The sequence below is a fragment of the Suricata suricatta genome, chromosome 11 (assembly GCF_006229205.1).
Source record: "Suricata suricatta isolate VVHF042 chromosome 11, meerkat_22Aug2017_6uvM2_HiC, whole genome shotgun sequence".
In the NCBI taxonomy this organism is placed as follows: domain Eukaryota; kingdom Metazoa; phylum Chordata; class Mammalia; order Carnivora; family Herpestidae; genus Suricata; species Suricata suricatta.
In genome coordinates this window covers 48,716,933-48,727,787 of record NC_043710.1, presented here as the reverse complement: position 1 = coordinate 48,727,787, position 10,855 = coordinate 48,716,933, and the positions used below count along the sequence as shown (strand labels likewise).

Below are 10,855 nucleotides of genomic sequence, written 5' to 3'. Positions count from 1 at the left end.
GGCGGGCTGTCGGGGCGCCAGCCGGGTTGCCAGGCGCCCCGCCCGCCCCGCAGGCACCCGGAGAGGCTGCGGGCGTGGGCGGCCGGGAGCCGCGCTCCCCACGCACCCGTCCTGCCGGGAGGAATCATCCTTCCAGGTGAACTGAGAAAAATGAGGACAACGGAATGAGTTGGTCGTCAAGCGGAGACTCATTCTGAGATTTTTATCCTTTCTGCCTATTTTTGGTGTGTTAAATGTCACCCCTCTTTTTAAAATGAAGCCATGATGGTAGTAGAGAGTAGATTGTTGTTGTTTTTAAAGTTCATAACCCCATGAGGATCTCTGCAGTTATATTTTCTGATCCGTGGTCCTAATTGGGGAGGGCTGGAAGAGAAACTTCATTAACTGGGCGGCTCTCTTCTCACTGAAGCCCTGCTTCCCGTGCTCTCCTTCCCTTCACTCTGCTAAAAACCTTCCTGCATCTCCGACACCCCCTGCCTTAGGAGATTCAGAGGAACAGGTGCACCTCCTGCCCCCAGGCCCCCCTAGGACCCCTTTAACCCTCCCTCCAATTGATTCCATCTTTTTCCATTTTCACCTTTACTTCCTAACTGATGATCTCTCAGCCTGTAAACCTCTTGGTTGTCACGCCTCCCTCCTCAAGATGGGTGCAGCTGGTCCACCTCTTTGCTTTAATCGCCTCCTTTGGGGAAAAACATTGTCTGAATTGGTCGATTGTGTTTCCTCACCAACTCTGCATTGCACAGTCCTAGTGGTCTGCTTGCTGTCCGTCTCACAATTGCAGCAAACATGCCCTTTTGAAAAACAGTGTTTCCTGTGGAGAGGAACTATAAAATGATTGGAGTATTCAACTTGAAATAACAAACCCTCTGAGCTTACCTTCAGATCCCAAACCCCATAAGCATTCGCTTATTCAGCAAACATGTATTGACTGCAAACTGTGTGTGGGGCCCTGGAGATAAGGAGATAACAAGACATAATTCCTTCCCCCAGAGGAGCTTACAGTCTAGATTCTAGTAGAAATAAGTGGTAGCATATGCCAAGGACCTCATAAATGTATAGGAGGGAATTTTTAAATCGAGATAATTCTATAGAGTAACTAAATTTTTTTCCTGCAAACACAAACAGAAACAGGAAGACTCAAATCAGACAGCCTGGGTTCAAATCCACACTCCACCTAGCTCAGTTAGAACAAGTCACTTTCCCTTTCTAGGCTTCAGTTTTTTTCTTCTGTGAAATGGGAAGTAATATGAGGATTAGGTGGAAACATAGTCATAAGTGGTACCTGTGGCTGTTTTATTCGTAAATATTGTAAATGTCTCTGAGATTCCTGTCTTCCATAGATGCTTGTTTGAAAATCATTGTTCTCTTTTTTTGGCCCCTAAATAAAGACCTTTCCTGGGGTTCTACTCAGAACATTTTCCTTCTCATCCAAACAGTCTCAACACATGGGAAGCCATGGGAAGAAAATAGCTTTCCTAGTCGGTATCCAAATTAACTGAATCAGAATCTCCAGATGTGGAACTCTAGAGTAAATGATTCAGATTCAGCTTTAACTCTGGAACCATTGGTCTAGATCACTCACCTCCATTTCCAGTTAGTGCTTAGTCTTTAAAACATAAGAACTGAATTATTTTAAAATTGCACAGTCCTCAGTAAACTTTTTAAAACACGTAAGCTACACACACATGTAGTCCCCATGTATTAAAAGTGAAATTCTGTGATCGTGCTGTCCCCATCCCCACCCCTGACCCCTAGAAGCAAACCACTGTTAGCAGTTAACACTTTCTGATCCTGTTCTTTGGCTTCTACCCCCACCACATCTCTGAACCTTTCAACTCTCCTTCACATCCCCATAGAAGTTGGCCTCTCTGCCTTATATAGCCTGCTCTTTTAATCTGTTCCCCCCACTTTGCTTCTCAGGCTATATATGCATCAGTTCTCTATTGCTGTATAACAAATTATTCTTAAATTTAATGGCCTAAAATAATAGTTGTTCTAGTTAGCCCAAGATTCTGTGTGTCAGCAATCTGGGCCGGGCTCAGCTGGGCAGTTTTTACCGTCCCCTGGGCTTGGCTTCTCTTGGCTGCACTTACTCACATGCGTGGTGCCTCAGCTGTGAAAGCTAGCATATCTGAAGTCTCTCTCCCCAAAAAGAGAGAAATCCTTTCTCATCTTCCAGCAGGCTCGCTCAGGCTTGTTCATGTGCTGGTAGAAGTTTCCCAGTGAGAAGGCAGAAGCCACGAGGTCTCTTGAGGCCTACGTTTGGGACGTGCACATCACTCTGTCACACTGTATTGGTCAAAGTGAGTTAAAATGTCAGTCCCCATTCAGGAGAGAGGAATGAGCTTCACCTCTTAAAGGGAAGAGCTGAGAAGAATTCATGGCCATTTTCACAATCTGCCACAATATAAGGCCTGCCTTTCTTTAACTGCTCCCTCCTCTTGGTCCCCACTGTCCCGACGTGAGCACATGCCAGAGCTCCCCTCTCTTCATCCTGTGTTCGATTCTATTCTCAGGCTACACCCTGGTCCCAGTTATCACCTCAGTGCTTTTAACATAGAAATCCATATATTCAACTCTCCTCTTTTTGCTGAGCCCTAACCATGCATCTCTAAATGCTTGTAAACATCTCCAAGTAGATGTGCTGTAGATATTCCAGCAACACCCCTAACTCAATGAGTTCAAAGCCAGACCCTTCACTGGTAACTGTATTCTCTATTCAGCATCCCTCTACCCAAATGAACTCCTCAAAACTTTGACAGTGATTTTGAACTCTGCAAGTGTAACCATTCTGTCTATTCTTATGTATATGGCTGATTATTATGAAGATAAAATGAAATGATGTATGAAAGATGAGTGGCACAGAGTGCATTCCATCAAGTCCATGTGTTATCAAGAGTTCGGCACTTGGTTAATCGTCTTGCCTCCATTCAAGCTCCAGTCACTATCCCAGAGATTTCAGGGTTTGTGTAAATTACCAACTAACACTCTTCACCCACAATTTCTGGGCCTTCCCATTCTAGAAACTTCTCTTCAGCTATTCACAGGATACATTACTACATGTTGGCCCCTGGGATGGCCTCACTTCTGATATCATACAAACTACTATCCCAATCTCCGGCCTCGTGCATCTCCCTCACATATTCTTCCCACCAGGTTATCGAGTCCTCTAGTGCCTTCATGCCAGCCTTTTCCTGACCTCTCCTCTCGTGCCCAGCACGGGCCACATGGCGGATTATCTGAACCACTCACTATCATCACTTTCTGTTTCCTTGCATATGCTTGCCACAATTCCAGCCCCGTGTGGATGAGCGTTAGGATCCCCACTGCCTCTCTTGTCAGAGATTAGAACATTGCCACAAAAACCGCCTTGCTGTGATGATTGCCACCACTTTCTGGGGCTTCGTCTTGAGCTGTGCCATCAACAATCTTTCCCTTCTCCCGCTTAGTGTCACTCCCAACCCCCACAGCAGCCCTTCTGCCTCACTCTCAGACCCTCTTACTTGACCCTTGCTCCTCACCCCCGGGCCCTAAGGAAATGATATTGCCTCCTGCTCCATTGAGAAGAACTGATCACATGGGGCTTGATCTTCTGTAACTTCCTGACTCCACATCACTGCCGCGCCACCTCAATCACACCCTTTGAGGGACTTCTGTCCTCTCCAATTCTCTCGTTATAAATAATTCCATGATAGACAACCTTATATTCATAATATTTTTTTCCTCCTGTCTGGCTATTTGATTAGAATGAACTTCTTGAAGAGAAATTGCTAGTCTCAGATTTGGGTGACTGTTGCCAGATTATCCTCTAGAAGGAGTGGATTGATGTGTGTTCTTACTCTCAGAGGCTCTAACTGCATTGTTTCATGATGGTCTCTTTGTTCTGCCCCCCACCCCCCGACTCCGACACAGTGTACATAACTGCTTGGAACTTGGATTTTGGAGTCACAGTGACCTGACTGTGAAGCCCAGCCCCTTCAATAATTGGTTGTGTGACTTTAGACAGGCGACTTAACTTCTGCATACAGAATGATGATAATGAAACCTGCCTTTGAACATGGTCCATTAACTCAATATGTATTTTCTGTATACTTCCTAAATACCAGACAGCCTTATAGATGCTGGAGACAGAGCCGTGACCAAAACAAATTCCTTAGTCCCACAACTCTTACTGTCTGGTGGGTGGAGATAGACATGGACAAAAACATGTATATAACATGTCAGTGCTAAGTGATTTATCTAATATGCTAAGTGCAAAGACAAAAAGTCGAGATGAGCAGAAAGGAGAGAATCTCACTACATGCAGACTGGGGTAGAGGTGAATATGTTGTATTATATTGTCTGGGTGAGGAAAGTTTCTGATAAGGTGGTATTTCAGCAAAGACCTGTTAAAAACAAGGGAGTAAATGGGGAAGAATGTTCTGTAGAAGGGGGACAGCAAGTATAAAGGTTCTAAGGGAGAAGCGTGCCTAGTGTGTTTCAGGACAGCAAGGAGGCCCGCGTAGCCTCGCTTATGATCCTTCCTTCCTGCTCCTCCACCAGCCCTACCCTCCACCTGTCCTCAGGGAACCACTGATCTGATTTGTTTGCGCATCCTAGAATTTTGTATAATTGGAATCGTTCAGTGTATGTTTTTTTTTTTTTTTTTTTGGTCTGGCTTCTTTCACACAGCCATAGTTATTTTGATATTTCTCCATATTGTTGCATGACTCAGTAGTTCATGTCTTTTTATTGCTGATCGTATTCCATTATATGAGATACCACAGTTTATTCATTCCTCTGTTGGTAGACACTTGGGTTGTTTCTGCTTTATGGCTATTACAAATATAACTTTTGTGATTATTTATGTGCAAGTCTCTGTATGGACATCTGTTTTTATTTCTCCTGAGTAAATACCCATGAGTGGGATGGCCGGATCACTTGGTCGGCACACATGGTTTTTTGGGTTGGTATACATTTAACTTTATTAGAAAGACTGCCACTTTTCCAAAGTGATTGTGTCACTTTACATTCCCATGAGCAGTGTATGAGGGTTCCGATTCCTCTACATCCTTGGGCCAACTTCATATGGTGTGTCTTTTACATTTTGGCCATTCTAATAGGTATGTGGTCATGTGTCATTGTGAGTCTATTTGCATGTCCTTAATGATTAATGATATTGAGCCTCATTTCATGTGCTTATTTGCCATCCGTGTATGTTTTGGGGGGAAGTGTCTGTTAAAATCTTTTCCCCAGCTGTTATTGGGTTGTTTGCATTATTATTGAGTTTTAAGAATCCTTTGCATATTCTGGATACATGTCCTTTTTCTTTTTTTTTTTAATGTTTTATTTATTTTTGAGAGAGAGAAAGAGACAGAGTGAGCGGGGGGTGGGAGGAGTGGTGGTCAGAGAGAGAGGGAGACACAGAATCTGAAGACGGGCTCCAGGCTCTGAGCTAGCTGTCAGCACCGAGCCTGACGTGGAGTTCGAGCCCATGAACTGTGAGATCATGACCTGAGCCGAAGCCAGACGCTCAACCAACTGAGCCACCCAGGTGCCCAGGATACATGTCCTTTATGAGATATGTGACAGCAAATATTTCCTCCAAGTCTGTGGCTTTCTTTTCAGTGTCTTGTATATTTTGAAGAACAGAATTTTACTCTTGATGCAGTCTAATTTGCCAGTTTGTTCTTTTATGGGTTGTGTTTCTAGTGTCTCATCTAAGAAATCATGACCTAACTCCAAGTGAAAAAGGTTTTCTCTTAGGGATTTTCTAATTTTAGGCTTAATATTTTAGGTCTGTGCTTCATTTGAGTTAACTTTTGTATATAGAATGAGGTTCACTTGAAAAAAAAGATATCTAACTCTTCCAGCACCATTTATTGAAAGGGCTTTGCTTTTTTTTTGCACCTTTATCAAAACTGAATTGTCATTGTATTTATTTATAGACTCTCTATTCTGCTCCACTGATCTATTTGCCTTTCTCAACAACAATGCCGCACTATCTGGGTGACTAGAGCTGTGCAAAGAGTCTTGAAACCAGGTAGTTTAGAACCCTCACCTTTGTTGTTGTTGCTGTTCTCTTCCTCCTCCTCCCTCTCCTCTCAAATCTGAAGACCCACTTATTCATCTAGAATTGTGAAGATCTCTTTGTAGTTCTTGTAATGTGGGAGGGCCTGCCCAGGGCCCATCCCAGAATCAAGCTACTTGGAAAGTAAAGTCAAAGGTTTCTGGGTGAGTGTGGAGTCAAAACAAGATAAAAGGAATGACCAGGAGAGGCTATTTCATCCATGCACTGGAGAAACCAGGGTGCTGGTGGGGCTGGTGGGGCTGGTGGGGCTGGTGGGGCTGGTGGTGGTGGTGGGGCTGGTGGGGCTGGTGGTGGTGGGGCTGGTGGGGCTGGTGGGGCTGGCGGGGCTGGTGGTCGTCGTCATCGTCTTCTTTCTTCCTTCCTCCTTCCTCCCTCCCTCCCTCCTTCCTTCCTTCCTTCCTTCCTTCCTTCCTTCCTTCCTTCCTTCCTGTTTGGCTCTTCTGGGTTCTTGTTAAGTTCACATTCTTTTTATAATGAGATTTTCAAGTTCCGCAAAAACCAAACAAGACAAAAGTCTGCTGGTATTTTGATTAGGATTGTGGTGAATCTATAGATCCATCTGGGGAGAGTTGACTTTTGGTAATGTTGAGCTTTCCAATCTATAAATATAATATATCTTTCTGTTTGTTTAGATCATCTTTCATTTCTCTCAGGCATATTTTGTAGTTTTCTGAGTATAAGTCTTTCACCTCTTTTATAAGATCTATCCTGAAGTATTGCATATTTTTCAATGATACTGTAAACGGTATGTTTTTAAATATAATTTCCAATGGTTAATTGTCAGTGTATAGCAATAATTGCTAGGTGTACAGTTCAGTGGCATCAATTACATTCAGAATGTTGTGTACCCATCACCACTATTTCCAAAACTTTTTCATCACTCCAAACAAAAACTTCCTACTTATCAAGAAATAACTCCTTGGGTCACCTGGGTGACTCAGTTGGTTAAGTAACCAACTTCGGCTCAGGCCATGATCTCACGCTCTGTGAGTTCGAGCCCTGTGTTGGGCTCTGAGCTTGCTTTGGATTCTGAGTCTCCCTCTCATCCTGCCACTCCCCTATTCACGCTCTGTCTCGTTGTCTCTCTAAAAATTAAATTAACCTTTAAAAAAAACCCTCCTCATTGACCCCTCTCCCCAGTCCCTGGTAACCTGTAATTTCCTTTCCATCTTTATGAAGTTGCCTATTCTAGATATATGCATATAAGTGGAATCATACAATATCTTTCCTATTTCACTTCATGTGATGTTTTCAAGGTTCATCCATGTTGTAGCATATAGGATGTAGCATCATTCCTTTTGGGCTGAATAATATTGTATTACATGCATATACTGCATTTTGTTTCTCCATTACTCTGAGTACTTGGGTTGTTTTTGCCTTTTGGCCATAGTCAAAGTGCTCCAGTGAACACTGGCGTTCAAGTGTCTGTTCCAGTCCCTGTTTTCAATTGTGGCGCGTGTATCGTAGGAGTGAGATTGCTGGATCATATACTAAGTCCACGTTTAGCTTTTTGAGGAACCACCCAACTGTTTTTCACAGCAACTGCACCATTTTATATTCCCAGCAGCAGTGCATGAAGTTCCCATTTCTCCACATTTTTGCCAACACCTGTTATTTTCTGGTTTCAAGCCATCCTAGGATGTGTGAAGTGGTTCTGTCACTGTGGTTTTGATTCACATTTCCCTAATGACTACTCATGTGCTTTTTGGCCATTTGTATATCTTCTTTGGAGAAATGTCTATTCAAGTCCTTTACCCACATTTTTTTTTGTGTTTTTTAAAATTTTTTAATGTTTTTATTTATTTTAGAGAGAGAGAGCATGAGCAGGGGAAGGTCAGAGAGAGAGGGAGACACAGAATCTGAAGACAGGTTCCAGGCTCTGAGCTGTCAGCACAGAGCCCAGCACGGGACTCGAACCCTTGAAATGTGAGATCATGATCTGAGCCTAAGTCAGACGCTTAACGACTGAGCCACCCAGGTGCCCCTGTTTGTTTTTTAAATAAACTCTTCATTGAAGTGTATAACCTCATATGAAAAAGTGCACAAGTCATAAGTGAAGAATTTGGTGAGTTTTCACAAAGTGAGTACACTCTTGTAATCAGAAACTGTCCTGTCTCTGCCCTCTAACATGAGGGGTACCAGCATCCTGACTTCCAGTAGGCTGACTTCTAATTGGAGAGATTAGTTTGCTGATTTTCAACTGAATTTAAGAGTACCAGGCATACTCTTTTGTGTCTTCCTTCTTTTAAAAAATTTTTTTAATGTTTCTTTATTTTTGAGAGAGAGAGAGTCGGGAAGGGGCAGAGAGGGAGGGAGACACAGAATTGGAAGCAGGCTCCAGGCTCTGAGCTGTCAGCACAGAGCCCGACCTGAGGCTCGAACCCATGACTGTGAGATCCTGACCTGAGCCCAAGTTGGACGCTAGACTGACGGAACCCCCCAGGGGCTCTTGTGTCTTCCTTCTTGAGTTTAACAGTGGAGTCATCTGTGTTTCTGCATGAAGTTGCATTTAGTTCATTCTCATTGCTGTGTAGTGTTCTGTATGGATTTAGCACAAGTCACCACAGTGCCACTGCAATGCACAGTGTTTAAGATGTTTACCAGCTTTGGTTATTAGCACTGGAATGCATGTCTTTTGGTTGATATTTTTTGGTGGGTTTTTTTTTCCAGCTTTATTGAGGTATAGTAAATATGTAGGAATTTTGTGTGTGTGTGTGTGTGTGTGTGTGTGTATACACACACACACATATATATACATATATATAAACATATACATGTACATTTAAATATATTCATAAATATTTAAGGAGCACCACTTGATGTTTTGATACACATATACATTATAAAATGATGGCCACAACCAAGCTCATGAGCATACCTGTCTCGTCACATAGTTACAATTTTCTTTCTTTCTTTCCTTCGTGTGTGTGTGCATGTGTGTGTGTGTGTGTGTGTGTGTGTGTGTGTGTGAGATAGAGAGAGAGAGAGAGATGAGAAAACTTAAGATGTATCCTCATAGCAAATTTCAAGGATACAATACAGTATTGTTAACTATGGTCCCCATGCTGTCCCTCTGATCTCCAGAGCTCATTCATCTAGGATAACCTAAATAATAATGTGACCAATATTGTCCCATTTTGCCCATCACCTAGCCCCTGGCAACCACCATTCTGCTCTTCACTCCTATGACTTTGACTCTTTTAAGATTCCACATAAAATGAGATCATGCAGTATTTGTCCTTCTGAGTCTGTCATATTTCACTTAGCTTAATGTCCTGCAGGTCCCCCATGTTGTCCTACATAGCAATTTCCTTATTTCCTAAGGCTGAATAATATTTCAGTGTGTGTGTGTGTGTGTGTGTGTGTGTGTGTGTGTATACACATACATATACACACATGCTACATTTTCTTTATCCATTCCTCTATTGGTGGACATGTAAGGTGCTTCCATATCTTGGCGTGGATAATACTGCAGTGAACATGGAAATATCCCTTTGATATCCAGATTTCATTTGCTGTGGAAGTATGGCCCTGAAGTGAGGTTGCTAGATCATGTGGTAGTTCTGTTTTCACTTTTTGAGAAACCTATACTGTTTTCCATAGCAGTTGTACCAATTTACAGTCCCACTGACAGTGAACAAAGGTTCACTTTCTTGATAATGCCCTTTGAAGCACAAGTTTCTAATTTGGAGGAAGTCCAACTTATCTATTTTTTCTTTCTGTTTTAATGTTTACTTATTTGCTTTTGAGAGAGAGAGAGAGAGAGCAGGGGAGGGGCAGAAAGAGAGGGAGACAGAGAATCTCAAGCCATTAGCACAGAGCCCAACAGATGCAGGGCTCGAACTTACAAACCTCGAGATCATGATCTGAGCTGAAATCAAGAGTCAGGCACTTAACCGATTGAGCCACCAGATGCCCCTCTATTTATTTCTTTTATTTATGCTTTTGGTGTCATATTTACACATTCATCTCCAAATCCACAGTCATGAAGATTTACCACTATTTTCTCCTAAGTGATTTTAGGGCTTATATTTAGGTCTTTGATCTATTTTCAGTTCATTTTTGTGTGAGATGTGGGTCCAACTCCATTCCGTGGCATGTGGAAATCTAGTATCCAGCTGTCTCCATGCCATTTGTTGAAGAAACTATTGAATGGACTTAACAATCCTGTCAAAATTCAGTTGTCCATAGAAGTATGGAGTTATTTCTGGACTCGCAATTCTACTCCATTGGTATGTGTATCTGTCCTTATGCCAGCACCTCACTGTCTGATTATTGCAGTCTTGTTGTAAGCTTTGAATAGGAGAGAAGGGCATGGAAGCAAGACACGACCTGTATTAAACATGCCTGGGCAGGGCTCCAACTCCCAAGAGATTGGATCACCAAGATGGCACACCGGGGGCAGTAGAAAGAGCTCAGGCTTTATTATTCAGACCTGGTTCAAATCCCAGCCCTACCTCTTACTAGCTGTGTAAATACAGCCCAGTATGGGGAAATTTTTATTGTTTTGGTTGATTCTAAAAATCCTAGGTGCCACTCAGAGACATAAAGGAAGCAAAGTCTAAACAGTTTAGAAGTGTGTCGAGTAGATAGTTACTTAATATCCTTTAGTCTCAGTTTCCCCATCTGTAAAATGGAGGTGATGATTTTCTTATAGCAAAGGGTCCTTGTGAGATTTGAATGAGATGATGTCTGTATGCCCTTTCAGCTAAGCCGTGGATTAGAAGCAGACCACACACATATCCACTATAGGATCAGGTAAAATGAAGTTCCTAATTTAAT

At 42.7% G+C, this 10,855-nt stretch overlaps 1 protein-coding gene across 1 annotated transcript in view; it reads left to right on the top strand.

Annotated features, from left to right (window-relative positions):
• TUB (TUB bipartite transcription factor) overlaps positions 1-10,855 on the top strand; it is an 83,487-nt gene that overhangs the window by 831 nt on the left and 71,801 nt on the right. The gene's annotated exons all lie outside the window — the stretch shown is intronic.